The sequence below is a fragment of the Lathyrus oleraceus genome, unplaced genomic scaffold (assembly GCF_024323335.1).
Source record: "Lathyrus oleraceus cultivar Zhongwan6 unplaced genomic scaffold, CAAS_Psat_ZW6_1.0 chrUn0165, whole genome shotgun sequence".
NCBI classification, from domain to species: domain Eukaryota; kingdom Viridiplantae; phylum Streptophyta; class Magnoliopsida; order Fabales; family Fabaceae; genus Lathyrus; species Lathyrus oleraceus.
The window spans coordinates 40,686-65,122 of record NW_026112556.1 but is presented as its reverse complement, the minus strand read 5'-3'; the positions used below and the strand labels follow the sequence as shown (position 1 = coordinate 65,122).

Sequence of the window (24,437 nt, the reverse complement as noted above, 5' to 3'; positions counted from 1 at the left end):
CAAGGTTACCATTATTTTTTAAACCTTTACCCACATATGCATTCCTCTGACTACTATTATTAAAAATATATTATTAAATAATATTGATTTTATATTGGAAATCAACAAAACTAACTATTAATATAAGAAATGTGTCAATATCATTAAAGACAATTTTAAATTAGAATGATGGAGTAGTATATTTATATAAAATAGATTTCAGAAAAGAAAGAAAATAAGAATTAGGGGTTATGTTCATAAAATAAGTAATAGATAATGTTGAGAATTTAAATGAATTCTAGTTAAGTAAAGTAGTTAACAGTGAATTTAATCACATATTTAAATAGGAGTGTTGTGAGAGTCAATTATGGTATGAGACCTAATTATGGGTTGAACACTTTTGGATTTTGCTACCTAATTCATTGTATATATAACAATAGTTAAAACTGAACCAAACAATAAATTGGTGTAGATAAGAGTGTAAGGTTTTAAGTTTTGGCTAGAGTCGAGCCAATGTCGAATCGGAAACAATTCATTTGACAATTTTAATTTAATATAAGATATATTTATTTGTTTTATTACCAAAGAAATAAAATTTCCATATTTTATACAAATATGGTAGTACTACACGAGTGAGTATTGAATTTGTAAATAAACACAAGGAATAAATTTGGTATTTGATCTTAAATTGTTTTTAATAGAAAGATTATTCATAGGACTTAGTCATAATCTCTTAATTCACAATACGAAGTTTTAGTTTGGAAAAAGAATTTTATGACACTTTAAACTACTACATAATCATAACACAAATAAATAACGATTTTTTTTATGTGAACATAAAAAAAAGGTAGTATGGGACTATCCATTAAATTCCACTTCAACTATAATAAATTGAAAACAATATTCTATACTCCATTTACTCGGCCTCCACCAAAGATAACATAGATTTGTATTGTTTGGTAACTTATTCTCTTCTCAACAACTTCTATTCTTTTTCTTGCCTCCCACATTTGGCAATCACCCAGTTAAAGTATTTTATCCTTTACTTCCACACTCATCAAGATAAAAAGACGAGTCAGTCTCTCTATAAGACTTGAAAAGATGATTTATTCTATATCCCAGACTATGAACCTTCTGAAACGCTGTTTTTTTTCGATTTCAGCGGTTCGCAATCGATTTTTATGGTTTTGTTTTATAGGTTATTATGTTTAATTGGACATGACACTGTTCCGTTTTCTCTTCAACTAGTCATAGCGGCCTGTCTGGTACGGTTTTGATCGCAATGTGTCTATAGTCTTCAAAGTGCTTAATCAACTTCGTTCTTCGTCCTAGTCATTTTTAAATAATATGTAATGTAGCTATATTCTCTCTTACAACATGTCTCTTTGGCTCATTCTAGAAAATAAAATTTATTTAGTTGATTCACAAAATTGTAAATTAACTTTTGAAATTAATGTTGATGCATTGTAAAATTTACAAAAATATAGTGGTAAGCATTAAAATTTAAATTAGAGTTAACACCATTTGGCTTCGCCCAGGCTCGAACTGGGGACCTTCAGTGTGTTAGACTGACGTGATAACCAACTACACCACGAAACCACCTATGTTTCATTGAAACATTTTAAATGGTTTTAATAAAAGTATTTGTAATTGTATTTTATTGATTAGTTGTTATTCCATTTACATGTAGTTATAAATGTGAATGTTTCAATTGTTTGACTGATGAAAGTTTATTATTATATCAATTTTAATGATAGTTCATATGGTTTTAAGTAACATGACCTTTCGTGAAAAAGAATTAATTAATCCATCAGACTCATAATATGTGTCAGTTTTGAAAAAACAAAAATCTGTTTCAAATCATTTGTCCATTAAAAATACCAAAGAAAAATTTATTATTATTTCCCCCCACCCCCCAAGGTTACCATTATTTTTTAAACCTTTACCCACATATGCATTCCTCTGACTACTATTATTAAAAATATATTATTAAATAATATTGATTTTATATTGGAAATCAACAAAACTAACTATTAATATAAGAAATGTGTCAATATCATTAAAGACAATTTTAAATTAGAATGATGGAGTAGTATATTTATATAAAATAGATTTCAGAAAAGAAAGAAAATAAGAATTAGGGGTTATGTTCATAAAATAAGTAATAGATAATGTTGAGAATTTAAATGAATTCTAGTTAAGTAAAGTAGTTAACAGTGAATTTAATCACATATTTAAATAGGAGTGTTGTGAGAGTCAATTATGGTATGAGACCTAATTATGGGTTGAACACTTTTGGATTTTGCTACCTAATTCATTGTATATATAACAATAGTTAAAACTGAACCAAACAATAAATTGGTGTAGATAAGAGTGTAAGGTTTTAAGTTTTGGCTAGAGTCGAGCCAATGTCGAATCGGAAACAATTCATTTGACAATTTTAATTTAATATAAGATATATTTATTTGTTTTATTACCAAAGAAATAAAATTTCCATATTTTATACAAATATGGTAGTACTACACGAGTGAGTATTGAATTTGTAAATAAACACAAGGAATAAATTTGGTATTTGATCTTAAATTGTTTTTAATAGAAAGATTATTCATAGGACTTAGTCATAATCTCTTAATTCACAATACGAAGTTTTAGTTTGGAAAAAGAATTTTATGACACTTTAAACTACTACATAATCATAACACAAATAAATAACGATTTTTTTTATGTGAACATAAAAAAAAGGTAGTATGGGACTATCCATTAAATTCCACTTCAACTATAATAAATTGAAAACAATATTCTATACTCCATTTACTCGGCCTCCACCAAAGATAACATAGATTTGTATTGTTTGGTAACTTATTCTCTTCTCAACAACTTCTATTCTTTTTCTTGCCTCCCACATTTGGCAATCACCCAGTTAAAGTATTTTATCCTTTACTTCCACACTCATCAAGATAAAAAGACGAGTCAGTCTCTCTATAAGACTTGAAAAGATGATTTATTCTATATCCCAGACTATGAACCTTCTGAAACGCTGTTTTTTTTCGATTTCAGCGGTTCGCAATCGATTTTTATGGTTTTGTTTTATAGGTTATTATGTTTAATTGGACATGACACTGTTCCGTTTTCTCTTCAACTAGTCATAGCGGCCTGTCTGGTACGGTTTTGATCGCAATGTGTCTATAGTCTTCAAAGTGCTTAATCAACTTCGTTCTTCGTCCTAGTCATTTTTAAATAATATGTAATGTAGCTATATTCTCTCTTACAACATGTCTCTTTGGCTCATTCTAGAAAATAAAATTTATTTAGTTGATTCACAAAATTGTAAATTAACTTTTGAAATTAATGTTGATGCATTGTAAAATTTACAAAAATATAGTGGTAAGCATTAAAATTTAAATTAGAGTTAACACCATTTGGCTTCGCCCAGGCTCGAACTGGGGACCTTCAGTGTGTTAGACTGACGTGATAACCAACTACACCACGAAACCACCTATGTTTCATTGAAACATTTTAAATGGTTTTAATAAAAGTATTTGTAATTGTATTTTATTGATTAGTTGTTATTCCATTTACATGTAGTTATAAATGTGAATGTTTCAATTGTTTGACTGATGAAAGTTTATTATTATATCAATTTTAATGATAGTTCATATGGTTTTAAGTAACATGACCTTTCGTGAAAAAGAATTAATTAATCCATCAGAATCATAATATGTGTCAGTTTTGAAAAAACAAAAATCTGTTTCAAATCATTTGTCCATTAAAAATACCAAAGAAAAATTTATTATTATTTCCCCCCACCCCCCAAGGTTACCATTATTTTTAAACCTTTACCCACATATGCATTCCTCTGACTACTATTATGAAAAATATATTATTAAATAATATTGATTTTATATTGGAAATCAACAAAACTAACTATTAATATAAGAAATGTGTCAATATCATTAAAGACAATTTTAAATTAGAATGATGGAGTAGTATATTTATATAAAATAGATTTCAGAAAAGAAAGAAAATAAGAATTAGGGGTTATGTTCATAAAATAAGTAATAGATAATGTTGAGAATTTAAATGAATTCTAGTTAAGTAAAGTAGTTAACAGTGAATTTAATCACATATTTAAATAGGAGTGTTGTGAGAGTCAATTATGGTATGAGACCTAATTATGGGTTGAACACTTTTGGATTTTGCTACCTAATTCATTGTATATATAACAATAGTTAAAACTGAACCAAACAATAAATTGGTGTAGATAAGAGTGTAAGGTTTTAAGTTTTGGCTAGAGTCGAGCCAATGTCGAATCGGAAACAATTCATTTGACAATTTTAATTTAATATAAGATATATTTATTTGTTTTATTACCAAAGAAATAAAATTTCCATATTTTATACAAATATGGTAGTACTACACGAGTGAGTATTGAATTTGTAAATAAACACAAGGAATAAATTTGGTATTTGATCTTAAATTGTTTTTAATAGAAAGATTATTCATAGGACTTAGTCATAATCTCTTAATTCACAATACGAAGTTTTAGTTTGGAAAAAGAATTTTATGACACTTTAAACTACTACATAATCATAACACAAATAAATAACGATTTTTTTTATGTGAACATAAAAAAAAGGTAGTATGGGACTATCCATTAAATTCCACTTCAACTATAATAAATTGAAAACAATATTCTATACTCCATTTACTCGGCCTCCACCAAAGATAACATAGATTTGTATTGTTTGGTAACTTATTCTCTTCTCAACAACTTCTATTCTTTTTCTTGCCTCCCACATTTGGCAATCACCCAGTTAAAGTATTTTATCCTTTACTTCCACACTCATCAAGATAAAAAGACGAGTCAGTCTCTCTATAAGACTTGAAAAGATGATTTATTCTATATCCCAGACTATGAACCTTCTGAAACGCTGTTTTTTTTCGATTTCAGCGGTTCGCAATCGATTTTTATGGTTTTGTTTTATAGGTTATTATGTTTAATTGGACATGACACTGTTCCGTTTTCTCTTCAACTAGTCATAGCGGCCTGTCTGGTACGGTTTTGATCGCAATGTGTCTATAGTCTTCAAAGTGCTTAATCAACTTCGTTCTTCGTCCTAGTCATTTTTAAATAATATGTAATGTAGCTATATTCTCTCTTACAACATGTCTCTTTGGCTCATTCTAGAAAATAAAATTTATTTAGTTGATTCACAAAATTGTAAATTAACTTTTGAAATTAATGTTGATGCATTGTAAAATTTACAAAAATATAGTGGTAAGCATTAAAATTTAAATTAGAGTTAACACCATTTGGCTTCGCCCAGGCTCGAACTGGGGACCTTCAGTGTGTTAGACTGACGTGATAACCAACTACACCACGAAACCACCTATGTTTCATTGAAACATTTTAAATGGTTTTAATAAAAGTATTTGTAATTGTATTTTATTGATTAGTTGTTATTCCATTTACATGTAGTTATAAATGTGAATGTTTCAATTGTTTGACTGATGAAAGTTTATTATTATATCAATTTTAATGATAGTTCATATGGTTTTAAGTAACATGACCTTTCGTGAAAAAGAATTAATTAATCCATCAGACTCATAATATGTGTCAGTTTTGAAAAAACAAAAATCTGTTTCAAATCATTTGTCCATTAAAAATACCAAAGAAAAATTTATTATTATTTCCCCCCACCCCCCAAGGTTACCATTATTTTTTAAACCTTTACCCACATATGCATTCCTCTGACTACTATTATTAAAAATATATTATTAAATAATATTGATTTTATATTGGAAATCAACAAAACTAACTATTAATATAAGAAATGTGTCAATATCATTAAAGACAATTTTAAATTAGAATGATGGAGTAGTATATTTATATAAAATAGATTTCAGAAAAGAAAGAAAATAAGAATTAGGGGTTATGTTCATAAAATAAGTAATAGATAATGTTGAGAATTTAAATGAATTCTAGTTAAGTAAAGTAGTTAACAGTGAATTTAATCACATATTTAAATAGGAGTGTTGTGAGAGTCAATTATGGTATGAGACCTAATTATGGGTTGAACACTTTTGGATTTTGCTACCTAATTCATTGTATATATAACAATAGTTAAAACTGAACCAAACAATAAATTGGTGTAGATAAGAGTGTAAGGTTTTAAGTTTTGGCTAGAGTCGAGCCAATGTCGAATCGGAAACAATTCATTTGACAATTTTAATTTAATATAAGATATATTTATTTGTTTTATTACCAAAGAAATAAAATTTCCATATTTTATACAAATATGGTAGTACTACACGAGTGAGTATTGAATTTGTAAATAAACACAAGGAATAAATTTGGTATTTGATCTTAAATTGTTTTTAATAGAAAGATTATTCATAGGACTTAGTCATAATCTCTTAATTCACAATACGAAGTTTTAGTTTGGAAAAAGAATTTTATGACACTTTAAACTACTACATAATCATAACACAAATAAATAACGATTTTTTTTATGTGAACATAAAAAAAAGGTAGTATGGGACTATCCATTAAATTCCACTTCAACTATAATAAATTGAAAACAATATTCTATACTCCATTTACTCGGCCTCCACCAAAGATAACATAGATTTGTATTGTTTGGTAACTTATTCTCTTCTCAACAACTTCTATTCTTTTTCTTGCCTCCCACATTTGGCAATCACCCAGTTAAAGTATTTTATCCTTTACTTCCACACTCATCAAGATAAAAAGACGAGTCAGTCTCTCTATAAGACTTGAAAAGATGATTTATTCTATATCCCAGACTATGAACCTTCTGAAACGCTGTTTTTTTTCGATTTCAGCGGTTCGCAATCGATTTTTATGGTTTTGTTTTATAGGTTATTATGTTTAATTGGACATGACACTGTTCCGTTTTCTCTTCAACTAGTCATAGCGGCCTGTCTGGTACGGTTTTGATCGCAATGTGTCTATAGTCTTCAAAGTGCTTAATCAACTTCGTTCTTCGTCCTAGTCATTTTTAAATAATATGTAATGTAGCTATATTCTCTCTTACAACATGTCTCTTTGGCTCATTCTAGAAAATAAAATTTATTTAGTTGATTCACAAAATTGTAAATTAACTTTTGAAATTAATGTTGATGCATTGTAAAATTTACAAAAATATAGTGGTAAGCATTAAAATTTAAATTAGAGTTAACACCATTTGGCTTCGCCCAGGCTCGAACTGGGGACCTTCAGTGTGTTAGACTGACGTGATAACCAACTACACCACGAAACCACCTATGTTTCATTGAAACATTTTAAATGGTTTTAATAAAAGTATTTGTAATTGTATTTTATTGATTAGTTGTTATTCCATTTACATGTAGTTATAAATGTGAATGTTTCAATTGTTTGACTGATGAAAGTTTATTATTATATCAATTTTAATGATAGTTCATATGGTTTTAAGTAACATGACCTTTCGTGAAAAAGAATTAATTAATCCATCAGACTCATAATATGTGTCAGTTTTGAAAAAACAAAAATCTGTTTCAAATCATTTGTCCATTAAAAATACCAAAGAAAAATTTATTATTATTTCCCCCCACCCCCCAAGGTTACCATTATTTTTTAAACCTTTACCCACATATGCATTCCTCTGACTACTATTATTAAAAATATATTATTAAATAATATTGATTTTATATTGGAAATCAACAAAACTAACTATTAATATAAGAAATGTGTCAATATCATTAAAGACAATTTTAAATTAGAATGATGGAGTAGTATATTTATATAAAATAGATTTCAGAAAAGAAAGAAAATAAGAATTAGGGGTTATGTTCATAAAATAAGTAATAGATAATGTTGAGAATTTAAATGAATTCTAGTTAAGTAAAGTAGTTAACAGTGAATTTAATCACATATTTAAATAGGAGTGTTGTGAGAGTCAATTATGGTATGAGACCTAATTATGGGTTGAACACTTTTGGATTTTGCTACCTAATTCATTGTATATATAACAATAGTTAAAACTGAACCAAACAATAAATTGGTGTAGATAAGAGTGTAAGGTTTTAAGTTTTGGCTAGAGTCGAGCCAATGTCGAATCGGAAACAATTCATTTGACAATTTTAATTTAATATAAGATATATTTATTTGTTTTATTACCAAAGAAATAAAATTTCCATATTTTATACAAATATGGTAGTACTACACGAGTGAGTATTGAATTTGTAAATAAACACAAGGAATAAATTTGGTATTTGATCTTAAATTGTTTTTAATAGAAAGATTATTCATAGGACTTAGTCATAATCTCTTAATTCACAATACGAAGTTTTAGTTTGGAAAAAGAATTTTATGACACTTTAAACTACTACATAATCATAACACAAATAAATAACGATTTTTTTTATGTGAACATAAAAAAAAGGTAGTATGGGACTATCCATTAAATTCCACTTCAACTATAATAAATTGAAAACAATATTCTATACTCCATTTACTCGGCCTCCACCAAAGATAACATAGATTTGTATTGTTTGGTAACTTATTCTCTTCTCAACAACTTCTATTCTTTTTCTTGCCTCCCACATTTGGCAATCACCCAGTTAAAGTATTTTATCCTTTACTTCCACACTCATCAAGATAAAAAGACGAGTCAGTCTCTCTATAAGACTTGAAAAGATGATTTATTCTATATCCCAGACTATGAACCTTCTGAAACGCTGTTTTTTTTCGATTTCAGCGGTTCGCAATCGATTTTTATGGTTTTGTTTTATAGGTTATTATGTTTAATTGGACATGACACTGTTCCGTTTTCTCTTCAACTAGTCATAGCGGCCTGTCTGGTACGGTTTTGATCGCAATGTGTCTATAGTCTTCAAAGTGCTTAATCAACTTCGTTCTTCGTCCTAGTCATTTTTAAATAATATGTAATGTAGCTATATTCTCTCTTACAACATGTCTCTTTGGCTCATTCTAGAAAATAAAATTTATTTAGTTGATTCACAAAATTGTAAATTAACTTTTGAAATTAATGTTGATGCATTGTAAAATTTACAAAAATATAGTGGTAAGCATTAAAATTTAAATTAGAGTTAACACCATTTGGCTTCGCCCAGGCTCGAACTGGGGACCTTCAGTGTGTTAGACTGACGTGATAACCAACTACACCACGAAACCACCTATGTTTCATTGAAACATTTTAAATGGTTTTAATAAAAGTATTTGTAATTGTATTTTATTGATTAGTTGTTATTCCATTTACATGTAGTTATAAATGTGAATGTTTCAATTGTTTGACTGATGAAAGTTTATTATTATATCAATTTTAATGATAGTTCATATGGTTTTAAGTAACATGACCTTTCGTGAAAAAGAATTAATTAATCCATCAGACTCATAATATGTGTCAGTTTTGAAAAAACAAAAATCTGTTTCAAATCATTTGTCCATTAAAAATACCAAAGAAAAATTTATTATTATTTCCCCCCACCCCCCAAGGTTACCATTATTTTTTAAACCTTTACCCACATATGCATTCCTCTGACTACTATTATTAAAAATATATTATTAAATAATATTGATTTTATATTGGAAATCAACAAAACTAACTATTAATATAAGAAATGTGTCAATATCATTAAAGACAATTTTAAATTAGAATGATGGAGTAGTATATTTATATAAAATAGATTTCAGAAAAGAAAGAAAATAAGAATTAGGGGTTATGTTCATAAAATAAGTAATAGATAATGTTGAGAATTTAAATGAATTCTAGTTAAGTAAAGTAGTTAACAGTGAATTTAATCACATATTTAAATAGGAGTGTTGTGAGAGTCAATTATGGTATGAGACCTAATTATGGGTTGAACACTTTTGGATTTTGCTACCTAATTCATTGTATATATAACAATAGTTAAAACTGAACCAAACAATAAATTGGTGTAGATAAGAGTGTAAGGTTTTAAGTTTTGGCTAGAGTCGAGCCAATGTCGAATCGGAAACAATTCATTTGACAATTTTAATTTAATATAAGATATATTTATTTGTTTTATTACCAAAGAAATAAAATTTCCATATTTTATACAAATATGGTAGTACTACACGAGTGAGTATTGAATTTGTAAATAAACACAAGGAATAAATTTGGTATTTGATCTTAAATTGTTTTTAATAGAAAGATTATTCATAGGACTTAGTCATAATCTCTTAATTCACAATACGAAGTTTTAGTTTGGAAAAAGAATTTTATGACACTTTAAACTACTACATAATCATAACACAAATAAATAACGATTTTTTTAATGTGAACATAAAAAAAAGGTAGTATGGGACTATCCATTAAATTCCACTTCAACTATAATAAATTGAAAACAATATTCTATACTCCATTTACTCGGCCTCCACCAAAGATAACATAGATTTGTATTGTTTGGTAACTTATTCTCTTCTCAACAACTTCTATTCTTTTTCTTGCCTCCCACATTTGGCAATCACCCAGTTAAAGTATTTTATCCTTTACTTCCACACTCATCAAGATAAAAAGACGAGTCAGTCTCTCTATAAGACTTGAAAAGATGATTTATTCTATATCCCAGACTATGAACCTTCTGAAACGCTGTTTTTTTTCGATTTCAGCGGTTCGCAATCGATTTTTATGGTTTTGTTTTATAGGTTATTATGTTTAATTGGACATGACACTGTTCCGTTTTCTCTTCAACTAGTCATAGCGGCCTGTCTGGTACGGTTTTGATCGCAATGTGTCTATAGTCTTCAAAGTGCTTAATCAACTTCGTTCTTCGTCCTAGTCATTTTTAAATAATATGTAATGTAGCTATATTCTCTCTTACAACATGTCTCTTTGGCTCATTCTAGAAAATAAAATTTATTTAGTTGATTCACAAAATTGTAAATTAACTTTTGAAATTAATGTTGATGCATTGTAAAATTTACAAAAATATAGTGGTAAGCATTAAAATTTAAATTAGAGTTAACACCATTTGGCTTCGCCCAGGCTCGAACTGGGGACCTTCAGTGTGTTAGACTGACGTGATAACCAACTACACCACGAAACCACCTATGTTTCATTGAAACATTTTAAATGGTTTTAATAAAAGTATTTGTAATTGTATTTTATTGATTAGTTGTTATTCCATTTACATGTAGTTATAAATGTGAATGTTTCAATTGTTTGACTGATGAAAGTTTATTATTATATCAATTTTAATGATAGTTCATATGGTTTTAAGTAACATGACCTTTCGTGAAAAAGAATTAATTAATCCATCAGACTCATAATATGTGTCAGTTTTGAAAAAACAAAAATCTGTTTCAAATCATTTGTCCATTAAAAATACCAAAGAAAAATTTATTATTATTTCCCCCCACCCCCCAAGGTTACCATTATTTTTTAAACCTTTACCCACATATGCATTCCTCTGACTACTATTATTAAAAATATATTATTAAATAATATTGATTTTATATTGGAAATCAACAAAACTAACTATTAATATAAGAAATGTGTCAATATCATTAAAGACAATTTTAAATTAGAATGATGGAGTAGTATATTTATATAAAATAGATTTCAGAAAAGAAAGAAAATAAGAATTAGGGGTTATGTTCATAAAATAAGTAATAGATAATGTTGAGAATTTAAATGAATTCTAGTTAAGTAAAGTAGTTAACAGTGAATTTAATCACATATTTAAATAGGAGTGTTGTGAGAGTCAATTATGGTATGAGACCTAATTATGGGTTGAACACTTTTGGATTTTGCTACCTAATTCATTGTATATATAACAATAGTTAAAACTGAACCAAACAATAAATTGGTGTAGATAAGAGTGTAAGGTTTTAAGTTTTGGCTAGAGTCGAGCCAATGTCGAATCGGAAACAATTCATTTGACAATTTTAATTTAATATAAGATATATTTATTTGTTTTATTACCAAAGAAATAAAATTTCCATATTTTATACAAATATGGTAGTACTACACGAGTGAGTATTGAATTTGTAAATAAACACAAGGAATAAATTTGGTATTTGATCTTAAATTGTTTTTAATAGAAAGATTATTCATAGGACTTAGTCATAATCTCTTAATTCACAATACGAAGTTTTAGTTTGGAAAAAGAATTTTATGACACTTTAAACTACTACATAATCATAACACAAATAAATAACGATTTTTTTTATGTGAACATAAAAAAAAGGTAGTATGGGACTATCCATTAAATTCCACTTCAACTATAATAAATTGAAAACAATATTCTATACTCCATTTACTCGGCCTCCACCAAAGATAACATAGATTTGTATTGTTTGGTAACTTATTCTCTTCTCAACAACTTCTATTCTTTTTCTTGCCTCCCACATTTGGCAATCACCCAGTTAAAGTATTTTATCCTTTACTTCCACACTCATCAAGATAAAAAGACGAGTCAGTCTCTCTATAAGACTTGAAAAGATGATTTATTCTATATCCCAGACTATGAACCTTCTGAAACGCTGTTTTTTTTCGATTTCAGCGGTTCGCAATCGATTTTTATGGTTTTGTTTTATAGGTTATTATGTTTAATTGGACATGACACTGTTCCGTTTTCTCTTCAACTAGTCATAGCGGCCTGTCTGGTACGGTTTTGATCGCAATGTGTCTATAGTCTTCAAAGTGCTTAATCAACTTCGTTCTTCGTCCTAGTCATTTTTAAATAATATGTAATGTAGCTATATTCTCTCTTACAACATGTCTCTTTGGCTCATTCTAGAAAATAAAATTTATTTAGTTGATTCACAAAATTGTAAATTAACTTTTGAAATTAATGTTGATGCATTGTAAAATTTACAAAAATATAGTGGTAAGCATTAAAATTTAAATTAGAGTTAACACCATTTGGCTTCGCCCAGGCTCGAACTGGGGACCTTCAGTGTGTTAGACTGACGTGATAACCAACTACACCACGAAACCACCTATGTTTCATTGAAACATTTTAAATGGTTTTAATAAAAGTATTTGTAATTGTATTTTATTGATTAGTTGTTATTCCATTTACATGTAGTTATAAATGTGAATGTTTCAATTGTTTGACTGATGAAAGTTTATTATTATATCAATTTTAATGATAGTTCATATGGTTTTAAGTAACATGACCTTTCGTGAAAAAGAATTAATTAATCCATCAGACTCATAATATGTGTCAGTTTTGAAAAAACAAAAATCTGTTTCAAATCATTTGTCCATTAAAAATACCAAAGAAAAATTTATTATTATTTCCCCCCACCCCCCAAGGTTACCATTATTTTTTAAACCTTTACCCACATATGCATTCCTCTGACTACTATTATTAAAAATATATTATTAAATAATATTGATTTTATATTGGAAATCAACAAAACTAACTATTAATATAAGAAATGTGTCAATATCATTAAAGACAATTTTAAATTAGAATGATGGAGTAGTATATTTATATAAAATAGATTTCAGAAAAGAAAGAAAATAAGAATTAGGGGTTATGTTCATAAAATAAGTAATAGATAATGTTGAGAATTTAAATGAATTCTAGTTAAGTAAAGTAGTTAACAGTGAATTTAATCACATATTTAAATAGGAGTGTTGTGAGAGTCAATTATGGTATGAGACCTAATTATGGGTTGAACACTTTTGGATTTTGCTACCTAATTCATTGTATATATAACAATAGTTAAAACTGAACCAAACAATAAATTGGTGTAGATAAGAGTGTAAGGTTTTAAGTTTTGGCTAGAGTCGAGCCAATGTCGAATCGGAAACAATTCATTTGACAATTTTAATTTAATATAAGATATATTTATTTGTTTTATTACCAAAGAAATAAAATTTCCATATTTTATACAAATATGGTAGTACTACACGAGTGAGTATTGAATTTGTAAATAAACACAAGGAATAAATTTGGTATTTGATCTTAAATTGTTTTTAATAGAAAGATTATTCATAGGACTTAGTCATAATCTCTTAATTCACAATACGAAGTTTTAGTTTGGAAAAAGAATTTTATGACACTTTAAACTACTACATAATCATAACACAAATAAATAACGATTTTTTTTATGTGAACATAAAAAAAAGGTAGTATGGGACTATCCATTAAATTCCACTTCAACTATAATAAATTGAAAACAATATTCTATACTCCATTTACTCGGCCTCCACCAAAGATAACATAGATTTGTATTGTTTGGTAACTTATTCTCTTCTCAACAACTTCTATTCTTTTTCTTGCCTCCCACATTTGGCAATCACCCAGTTAAAGTATTTTATCCTTTACTTCCACACTCATCAAGATAAAAAGACGAGTCAGTCTCTCTATAAGACTTGAAAAGATGATTTATTCTATATCCCAGACTATGAACCTTCTGAAACGCTGTTTTTTTTCGATTTCAGCGGTTCGCAATCGATTTTTATGGTTTTGTTTTATAGGTTATTATGTTTAATTGGACATGACACTGTTCCGTTTTCTCTTCAACTAGTCATAGCGGCCTGTCTGGTACGGTTTTGATCGCAATGTGTCTATAGTCTTCAAAGTGCTTAATCAACTTCGTTCTTCGTCCTAGTCATTTTTAAATAATATGTAATGTAGCTATATTCTCTCTTACAACATGTCTCTTTGGCTCATTCTAGAAAATAAAATTTATTTAGTTGATTCACAAAATTGTAAATTAACTTTTGAAATTAATGTTGATGCATTGTAAAATTTACAAAAATATAGTGGTAAGCATTAAAATTTAAATTAGAGTTAACACCATTTGGCTTCGCCCAGGCTCGAACTGGGGACCTTCAGTGTGTTAGACTGACGTGATAACCAACTACACCACGAAACCACCTATGTTTCATTGAAACATTTTAAATGGTTTTAATAAAAGTATTTGTAATTGTATTTTATTGATTAGTTGTTATTCCATTTACATGTAGTTATAAATGTGAATGTTTCAATTGTTTGACTGATGAAAGTTTATTATTATATCAATTTTAATGATAGTTCATATGGTTTTAAGTAACATGACCTTTCGTGAAAAAGAATTAATTAATCCATCAGACTCATAATATGTGTCAGTTTTGAAAAAACAAAAATCTGTTTCAAATCATTTGTCCATTAAAAATACCAAAGAAAAATTTATTATTATTTCCCCCCACCCCCCAAGGTTACCATTATTTTTTAAACCTTTACCCACATATGCATTCCTCTGACTACTATTATTAAAAATATATTATTAAATAATATTGATTTTATATTGGAAATCAACAAAACTAACTATTAATATAAGAAATGTGTCAATATCATTAAAGACAATTTTAAATTAGAATGATGGAGTAGTATATTTATATAAAATAGATTTCAGAAAAGAAAGAAAATAAGAATTAGGGGTTATGTTCATAAAATAAGTAATAGATAATGTTGAGAATTTAAATGAATTCTAGTTAAGTAAAGTAGTTAACAGTGAATTTAATCACATATTTAAATAGGAGTGTTGTGAGAGTCAATTATGGTATGAGACCTAATTATGGGTTGAACACTTTTGGATTTTGCTACCTAATTCATTGTATATATAACAATAGTTAAAACTGAACCAAACAATAAATTGGTGTAGATAAGAGTGTAAGGTTTTAAGTTTTGGCTAGAGTCGAGCCAATGTCGAATCGGAAACAATTCATTTGACAATTTTAATTTAATATAAGATATATTTATTTGTTTTATTACCAAAGAAATAAAATTTCCATATTTTATACAAATATGGTAGTACTACACGAGTGAGTATTGAATTTGTAAATAAACACAAGGAATAAATTTGGTATTTGATCTTAAATTGTTTTTAATAGAAAGATTATTCATAGGACTTAGTCATAATCTCTTAATTCACAATACGAAGTTTTAGTTTGGAAAAAGAATTTTATGACACTTTAAACTACTACATAATCATAACACAAATAAATAACGATTTTTTTTATGTGAACATAAAAAAAAGGTAGTATGGGACTATCCATTAAATTCCACTTCAACTATAATAAATTGAAAACAATATTCTATACTCCATTTACTCGGCCTCCACCAAAGATAACATAGATTTGTATTGTTTGGTAACTTATTCTCTTCTCAACAACTTCTATTCTTTTTCTTGCCTCCCACATTTGGCAATCACCCAGTTAAAGTATTTTATCCTTTACTTCCACACTCATCAAGATAAAAAGACGAGTCAGTCTCTCTATAAGACTTGAAAAGATGATTTATTCTATATCCCAGACTATGAACCTTCTGAAACGCTGTTTTTTTTCGATTTCAGCGGTTCGCAATCGATTTTTATGGTTTTGTTTTATAGGTTATTATGTTTAATTGGACATGACACTGTTCCGTTTTCTCTTCAACTAGTCATAGCGGCCTGTCTGGTACGGTTTTGATCGCAATGTGTCTATAGTCTTCAAAGTGCTTAATCAACTTCGTTCTTCGTCCTAGTCATTTTTAAATAATATGTAATGTAGCTATATTCTCTCTTACAACATGTCTCTTTGGCTCATTCTAGAAAATAAAATTTATTTAGTTGATTCACAAAATTGTAAATTAACTTTTGAAATTAATGTTGATGCATTGTAAAATTTACAAAAATATAGTGGTAAGCATTAAAATTTAAATTAGAGTTAACACCATTTGGCTTCGCCCAGGCTCGAACTGGGGACCTTCAGTGTGTTAGACTGACGTGATAACCAACTACACCACGAAACCACCTATGTTTCATTGAAACATTTTAAATGGTTTTAATAAAAGTATTTGTAATTGTATTTTATTGATTAGTTGTTATTCCATTTACATGTAGTTATAAATGTGAATGTTTCAATTGTTTGACTGATGAAAGTTTATTATTATATCAATTTTAATGATAGTTCATATGGTTTTAAGTAACATGACCTTTCGTGAAAAAGAATTAATTAATCCATCAGACTCATAATATGTGTCAGTTTTGAAAAAACAAAAATCTGTTTCAAATCATTTGTCCATTAAAAATACCAAAGAAAAATTTATTATTATTTCCCCCACCCCCCAAGGTTACCATTATTTTTTAAACCTTTACCCACATATGCATTCCTCTGACTACTATTATTAAAAATATATTATTAAATAATATTGATTTTATATTGGAAATCAACAAAACTAACTATTAATATAAGAAATGTGTCAATATCATTAAAGACAATTTTAAATTAGAATGATGGAGTAGTATATTTATATAAAATAGATTTCAGAAAAGAAAGAAAATAAGAATTAGGGGTTATGTTCATAAAATAAGTAATAGATAATGTTGAGAATTTAAATGAATTCTAGTTAAGTAAAGTAGTTAACAGTGAATTTAATCACATATTTAAATAGGAGTGTTGTGAGAGTCAATTATGGTATGAGACCTAATTATGGGTTGAACACTTTTGGATTTTGCTACCTAATTCATTGTATATATAACAATAGTTAAAACTGAACCAAACAATAAATTGGTGTAGATAAGAGTGTAAGGTTTTAAGTTTTGGCTAGAGTCGAGCCAATGTCGAATCGGAAACAATTCATTTGACAATTTTAATTTAATATAAGATATATTTATTTGTTTTATTACCAAAGAAATAAAATTTCCATATTTTATACAAATATGGTAGTACTACACGAGTGAGTATTGAATTTGTAAATAAACACAAGGAATAAATTTGGTATTTGATCTTAAATTGTTTTTAATAGAAAGATTATTCATAGGACTTAGTCATAATCTCTTAATTCACAATACGAAGTTTTAGTTTGGAAAAAGAATTTTATGACACTTTAAACTACTACATAATCATAACACAAATAAATAACGATTTTTTTTATGTGAACATAAAAAAAAGGTAGTATGGGACTATCCATTAAATTCCACTTCAACTATAATAAATTGAAAACAATATTCTATACTCCATTTACTCGGCCTCCACCAAAGATAACATAGATTTGTATTGTTTGGTAACTTATTCTCTTTCAACAACTTCTATTCTTTTTCTTGCCTCCCACATTTGGCAATCACCCAGTTAAAGTATTTTATCCTTTACTTCCACACTCATCAAGATAAAAAGACGAGTCAGTCTCTCTATAAGACTTGAAAAGATGATTTATTCTATATCCCAGACTATGAACCTTCTGAAACGCTGTTTTTTTTCGATTTCAGCGGTTCGCAATCGATTTTTATGGTTTTGTTTTATAGGTTATTATGTTTAATTGGACATGACACTGTTCCGTTTTCTCTTCAACTAGTCATAGCGGCCTGTCTGGTACGGTTTTGATCGCAATGTGTCTATAGTCTTCAAAGTGCTTAATCAACTTCGTTCTTCGTCCTAGTCATTTTTAAATAATATGTAATGTAGCTATATTCTCTCTTACAACATGTCTCTTTGGCTCATTCTAGAAAATAAAATTTATTTAGTTGATTCACAAAATTGTAAATTAACTTTTGAAATTAATGTTGATGCATTGTAAAATTTACAAAAATATAGTGGTAAGCATTAAAATTTAAATTAGAGTTAACACCATTTGGCTTCGCCCAGGCTCGAACTGGGGACCTTCAGTGTGTTAGACTGACGTGATAACCAACTACACCACGAAACCACCTATGTTTCATTGAAACATTTTAAATGGTTTTAATAAAAGTATTTGTAATTGTATTTTATTGATTAGTTGTTATTCCATTTACATGTAGTTATAAATGTGAATGTTTCAATTGTTTGACTGATGAAAGTTTATTATTATATCAATTTTAATGATAGTTCATATGGTTTTAAGTAACATGACCTTTCGTGAAAAAGAATTAATTAATCCATCAGACTCATAATATGTGTCAGTTTTGAAAAAACAAAAATCTGTTTCAAATCATTTGTCCATTAAAAATACCAAAGAAAAATTTATTATTATTTCCCCCCACCCCCCAAGGTTACCATTATTTTTTAAACCTTTACCCACATATGCATTCCTCTGACTACTATTATTAAAAATATATTATTAAATAATATTGATTTTATATTGGAAATCAACAAAACTAACTATTAATATAAGAAATGTGTCAATATCATTAAAGACAATTTTAAATTAGAATGATGGAGTAGTATATTTATATAAAATAGATTTCAGAAAAGAAAGAAAATAAGAATTAGGGGTTATGTTCATAAAATAAGTAATAGATAATGTTGAGAATTTAAATGAATTCTAGTTAAGTAAAGTAGTTAACAGTGAATTTAATCACATATTTAAATAGGAGTGTTGTGAGAGTCAATTATGGTATGAGACCTAATTATGGGTTGAACACTTTTGGATTTTGCTACCTAATTCATTGTATATATAACAATAGTTAAAACTGAACCAAACAATAAATTGGTGTAGATAAGAGTGTAAGGTTTTAAGTTTTGGCTAGAGTCGAGCCAATGTCGAATCGGAAACAATTCATTTGACAATTTTAATTTAATATAAGATATATTTATTTGTTTTATTACCAAAGAAATAAAATTTCCATATTTTATACAAATATGGTAGTACTACACGAGTGAGTATTGAATTTGTAAATAAACACAAGGAATAAATTTGGTATTTGATCTTAAATTGTTTTTAATAGAAAGATTATTCATAGGACTTAGTCATAATCTCTTAATTCACAATACGAAGTTTTAGTTTGGAAAAAGAATTTTATGACACTTTAAACTACTACATAATCATAACACAAATAAATAACGATTTTTTTTATGTGAACATAAAAAAAAGGTAGTATGGGACTATCCATTAAATTCCACTTCAACTATAATAAATTGAAAACAATATTCTATACTCCATTTACTCGGCCTCCACCAAAGATAACATAGATTTGTATTGTTTGGTAACTTATTCTCTTCTCAACAACTTCTATTCTTTTTCTTGCCTCCCACATTTGGCAATCACCCAGTTAAAGTATTTTATCCTTTACTTCCACACTCATCAAGATAAAAAGACGAGTCAGTCTCTCTATAAGACTTGAAAAGATGATTTATTCTATATCCCAGACTATGAACCTTCTGAAACGCTGTTTTTTTTCGATTTCAGCGGTTCGCAATCGATTTTTATGGTTTTGTTTTATAGGTTATTATGTTTAATTGGACATGACACTGTTCCGTTTTCTCTTCAACTAGTCATAGCGGCCTGTCTGGTACGGTTTTGATCGCAATGTGTCTATAGTCTTCAAAGTGCTTAATCAACTTCGTTCTTCGTCCTAGTCATTTTTAAATAATATGTAATGTAGCTATATTCTCTCTTACAACATGTCTCTTTGGCTCATTCTAGAAAATAAAATTTATTTAGTTGATTCACAAAATTGTAAATTAACTTTTGAAATTAATGTTGATGCATTGTAAAATTTACAAAAATATAGTGGTAAGCATTAAAATTTAAATTAGAGTTAACACCATTTGGCTTCGCCCAGGCTCGAACTGGGGACCTTCAGTGTGTTAGACTGACGTGATAACCAACTACACCACGAAACCACCTATGTTTCATTGAAACATTTTAAATGGTTTTAATAAAAGTATTTGTAATTGTATTTTATTGATTAGTTGTTATTCCATTTACATGTAGTTATAAATGTGAATGTTTCAATTGTTTGACTGATGAAAGTTTATTATTATATCAATTTTAATGATAGTTCATATGGTTTTAAGTAACATGACCTTTCGTGAAAAAGAATTAATTAATCCATCAGACTCATAATATGTGTCAGTTTTGAAAAAACAAAAATCTGTTTCAAATCATTTGTCCATTAAAAATACCAAAGAAAAATTTATTATTATTTCCCCCCACCCCCCAAGGTTACCATTATTTTTTAAACCTTTACCCACATATGCATTCCTCTGACTACTATTATTAAAAATATATTATTAAATAATATTGATTTTATATTGGAAATCAACAAAACTAACTATTAATATAAGAAATGTGTCAATATCATTAAAGACAATTTTAAATTAGAATGATGGAGTAGTATATTTATATAAAATAGATTTCAGAAAAGAAAGAAAATAAGAATTAGGGGTTATGTTCATAAAATAAGTAATAGATAATGTTGAGAATTTAAATGAATTCTAGTTAAGTAAAGTAGTTAACAGTGAATTTAATCACATATTTAAATAGGAGTGTTGTGAGAGTCAATTATGGTATGAGACCTAATTATGGGTTGAACACTTTTGGATTTTGCTACCTAATTCATTGTATATATAACAATAGTTAAAACTGAACCAAACAATAAATTGGTGTAGATAAGAGTGTAAGGTTTTAAGTTTTGGCTAGAGTCGAGCCAATGTCGAATCGGAAACAATTCATTTGACAATTTTAATTTAATATAAGATATATTTATTTGTTTTATTACCAAAGAAATAAAATTTCCATATTTTATACAAATATGGTAGTACTACACGAGTGAGTATTGAATTTGTAAATAAACACAAGGAATAAATTTGGTATTTGATCTTAAATTGTTTTTAATAGAAAGATTATTCATAGGACTTAGTCATAATCTCTTAATTCACAATACGAAGTTTTAGTTTGGAAAAAGAATTTTATGACACTTTAAACTACTACATAATCATAACACAAATAAATAACGATTTTTTTTATGTGAACATAAAAAAAAGGTAGTATGGGACTATCCATTAAATTCCACTTCAACTATAATAAATTGAAAACAATATTCTATACTCCATTTACTCGGCCTCCACCAAAGATAACATAGATTTGTATTGTTTGGTAACTTATTCTCTTTTCAACAACTTCTATTCTTTTTCTTGCCTCCCACATTTGGCAATCACCCAGTTAAAGTATTTTATCCTTTACTTCCACACTCATCAAGATAAAAAGACGAGTCAGTCTCTCTATAAGACTTGAAAAGATGATTTATTCTATATCCCAGACTATGAACCTTCTGAAACGCTGTTTTTTTTCGATTTCAGCGGTTCGCAATCGATTTTTATGGTTTTGTTTTATAGGTTATTATGTTTAATTGGACATGACACTGTTCCGTTTTCTCTTCAACTAGTCATAGCGGTCTGTCTGGTACGGTTTAGATCGCAATGTGTCTATAGTCTTCAAAGTGCTTAATCAATTTCGTTCTTCGTCCTAGTCATTTTTAAATAATATGTAATGTAGCTATATTCTCTCTTACAACATGTCTCTTTGGCTCATTCTAGAAAATAAAATTTATTTAGTTGATTCACAAAATTGTAAATTAACTTTTGAAATTAATGTTGATGCATTGTAAAATTTACAAAAATATAGTGGTAAGCATTAAAATTTAAATTAGAGTTAACACCATTTGGCTTCGCCGAGGCTCAAAGGGACCTTCAGTGTGTTAGACTGACGTGATAACCAACTACACCACGAAACCACCTATGTTTCATTGAAACATTTTAAATGGTTTTAATAAAAGTATTTGTAATTGTATTTTATTGATTAGTTGTTATTCCATTTACATGTAGTTATAAATGTGAATGTTTCAATTGTTTGACTGATGAAAGTTTATTATTATATCAATTTTAATGATAGTTCATATGGTTTTAAGTAACATGACCTTTCGTGAAAAAGAATTAATTAATCCATCAGACTCATAATATGTGTCAGTTTTGAAAAAACAAAAATCTGTTTCAAATCATTTGTCCATTAAAAATACCAAAGAAAAATTTATTATTATTTCCCCCCACCCCCCAAGGTTACCATTATTTTTTAAACCTTTACCCACATATGCATTCCTCTGACTACTATTATTAAAAATATATTATTAAATAATATTGATTTTATATTGGAAATCAACAAAACTAACTATTAATATAAGAAATGTGTCAATATCATTAAAGACAATTTTAAATTAGAATGATGGAGTAGTATATTTATATAAAATAGATTTCAGAAAAGAAAGAAAATAAGAATTAGGGGTTATGTTCATAAAATAAGTAATAGATAATGTTGAGAATTTAAATGAATTCTAGTTAAGTAAAGTAGTTAACAGTGAATTTAATCACATATTTAAATAGGAGTGTTGTGAGAGTCAATTATGGTATGAGACCTAATTATGGGTTGAACACTTTTGGATTTTGCTACCTAATTCATTGTATATATAACAATAGTTAAAACTGAACCAAACAATAAATTGGTGTAGATAAGAGTGTAAGGTTTTAAGTTTTGGCTAGAGTCGAGCCAATGTCGAATCGGAAACAATTCATTTGACAATTTTAATTTAATATAAGATATATTTATTTGTTTTATTACCAAAGAAATAAAATTTCCATATTTTATACAAATATGGTAGTACTACACGAGTGAGTATTGAATTTGTAAATAAACACAAGGAATAAATTTGGTATTTGATCTTAAATTGTTTTTAATAGAAAGATTATTCATAGGACTTAGTCATAATCTCTTAATTCACAATACGAAGTTTTAGTTTGGAAAAAGAATTTTATGACACTTTAAACTACTACATAATCATAACACAAATAAATAACGATTTTTTTTATGTGAACAAAAAAAAGGTAGTATGGGACTATCCATTAAATTCCACTTCAACTATAATAAATTGAAAACAATATTCTATACTCCATTTACTCGGCCTCCACCAAAGATAACATAGATTTGTATTGTTTGGTAACTTATTCTCTTCTCAACAACTTCTATTCTTTTTCTTGCCTCCCACATTTGGCAATCACCCAGTTAAAGTATTTTATCCTTTACTTCCACACTCATCAAGATAAAAAGACGAGTCAGTCTCTCTATAAGACTTGAAAAGATGATTTATTCTATATCCCAGACTATGAACCTTCTGAAACGCTGTTTTTTTTCGATTTCAGCGGTTCGCAATCGATTTTTATGGTTTTGTTTTATAGGTTATTATGTTTAATTGGACATGACACTGTTCCGTTTTCTCTTCAACTAGTCATAGCGGCCTGTCTGGTACGGTTTTGATCGCAATGTGTCTATAGTCTTCAAAGTGCTTAATCAACTTCGTTCTTCGTCCTAGTCATTTTTAAATAATATGTAATGTAGCTATATTCTCTCTTACAACATGTCTCTTTGGCTCATTCTAGAAAATAAAATTTATTTAGTTGATTCACAAAATTGTAAATTAACTTTTGAAATTAATGTTGATGCATTGTAAAATTTACAAAAATATAGTGGTAAGCATTAAAATTTAAATTAGAGTTAACACCATTTGGCTTCGCCCAGGCTCGAACTGGGGACCTTCAGTGTGTTAGACTGACGTGATAACCAACTACACCACGAAACCACCTATGTTTCATTGAAACATTTTAAATGGTTTTAATAAAAGTATTTGTAATTGTATTTTATTGATTAGTTGTTATTCCATTTACATGTAGTTATAAATGTGAATGTTTCAATTGTTTGACTGATGA

At 27.7% G+C, this 24,437-nt stretch overlaps 12 non-coding genes across 12 annotated transcripts; all 12 read right to left on the bottom strand.

The window, feature by feature from the left end:
- Nucleotides 1–1,504: 1,504 nt before the first annotated feature.
- Nucleotides 1,505–1,578, bottom strand: TRNAV-AAC (transfer RNA valine (anticodon AAC)). Its single transcript has one exon. It is a non-coding gene; the product is annotated as a tRNA-Val (tRNA).
- A 1,821-nt stretch (nucleotides 1,579–3,399) lies between these two features.
- TRNAV-AAC (transfer RNA valine (anticodon AAC)) lies at nucleotides 3,400–3,473 on the bottom strand. The gene has a single exon. It is a non-coding gene; the product is annotated as a tRNA-Val (tRNA).
- A 1,820-nt stretch (nucleotides 3,474–5,293) lies between these two features.
- Nucleotides 5,294–5,367, bottom strand: TRNAV-AAC (transfer RNA valine (anticodon AAC)). Its single transcript has one exon. It is a non-coding gene; the product is annotated as a tRNA-Val (tRNA).
- A 1,821-nt stretch (nucleotides 5,368–7,188) lies between these two features.
- On the bottom strand, nucleotides 7,189–7,262 carry TRNAV-AAC (transfer RNA valine (anticodon AAC)). Its single transcript has one exon. It is a non-coding gene; the product is annotated as a tRNA-Val (tRNA).
- A 1,821-nt stretch (nucleotides 7,263–9,083) lies between these two features.
- Nucleotides 9,084–9,157, bottom strand: TRNAV-AAC (transfer RNA valine (anticodon AAC)). Its single transcript has one exon. It is a non-coding gene; the product is annotated as a tRNA-Val (tRNA).
- Nucleotides 9,158–10,978: 1,821 nt separating this feature from the next.
- TRNAV-AAC (transfer RNA valine (anticodon AAC)) lies at nucleotides 10,979–11,052 on the bottom strand. Its single transcript has one exon. It is a non-coding gene; the product is annotated as a tRNA-Val (tRNA).
- A 1,821-nt stretch (nucleotides 11,053–12,873) lies between these two features.
- Nucleotides 12,874–12,947, bottom strand: TRNAV-AAC (transfer RNA valine (anticodon AAC)). Its single transcript has one exon. It is a non-coding gene; the product is annotated as a tRNA-Val (tRNA).
- Nucleotides 12,948–14,768: 1,821 nt separating this feature from the next.
- On the bottom strand, nucleotides 14,769–14,842 carry TRNAV-AAC (transfer RNA valine (anticodon AAC)). The gene has a single exon. It is a non-coding gene; the product is annotated as a tRNA-Val (tRNA).
- A 1,821-nt stretch (nucleotides 14,843–16,663) lies between these two features.
- TRNAV-AAC (transfer RNA valine (anticodon AAC)) lies at nucleotides 16,664–16,737 on the bottom strand. The gene has a single exon. It is a non-coding gene; the product is annotated as a tRNA-Val (tRNA).
- A 1,819-nt stretch (nucleotides 16,738–18,556) lies between these two features.
- Nucleotides 18,557–18,630, bottom strand: TRNAV-AAC (transfer RNA valine (anticodon AAC)). The gene has a single exon. It is a non-coding gene; the product is annotated as a tRNA-Val (tRNA).
- A 1,821-nt stretch (nucleotides 18,631–20,451) lies between these two features.
- Nucleotides 20,452–20,525, bottom strand: TRNAV-AAC (transfer RNA valine (anticodon AAC)). The gene has a single exon. It is a non-coding gene; the product is annotated as a tRNA-Val (tRNA).
- A 3,711-nt stretch (nucleotides 20,526–24,236) lies between these two features.
- Nucleotides 24,237–24,310, bottom strand: TRNAV-AAC (transfer RNA valine (anticodon AAC)). The gene has a single exon. It is a non-coding gene; the product is annotated as a tRNA-Val (tRNA).
- Nucleotides 24,311–24,437: the final 127 nt, after the last annotated feature.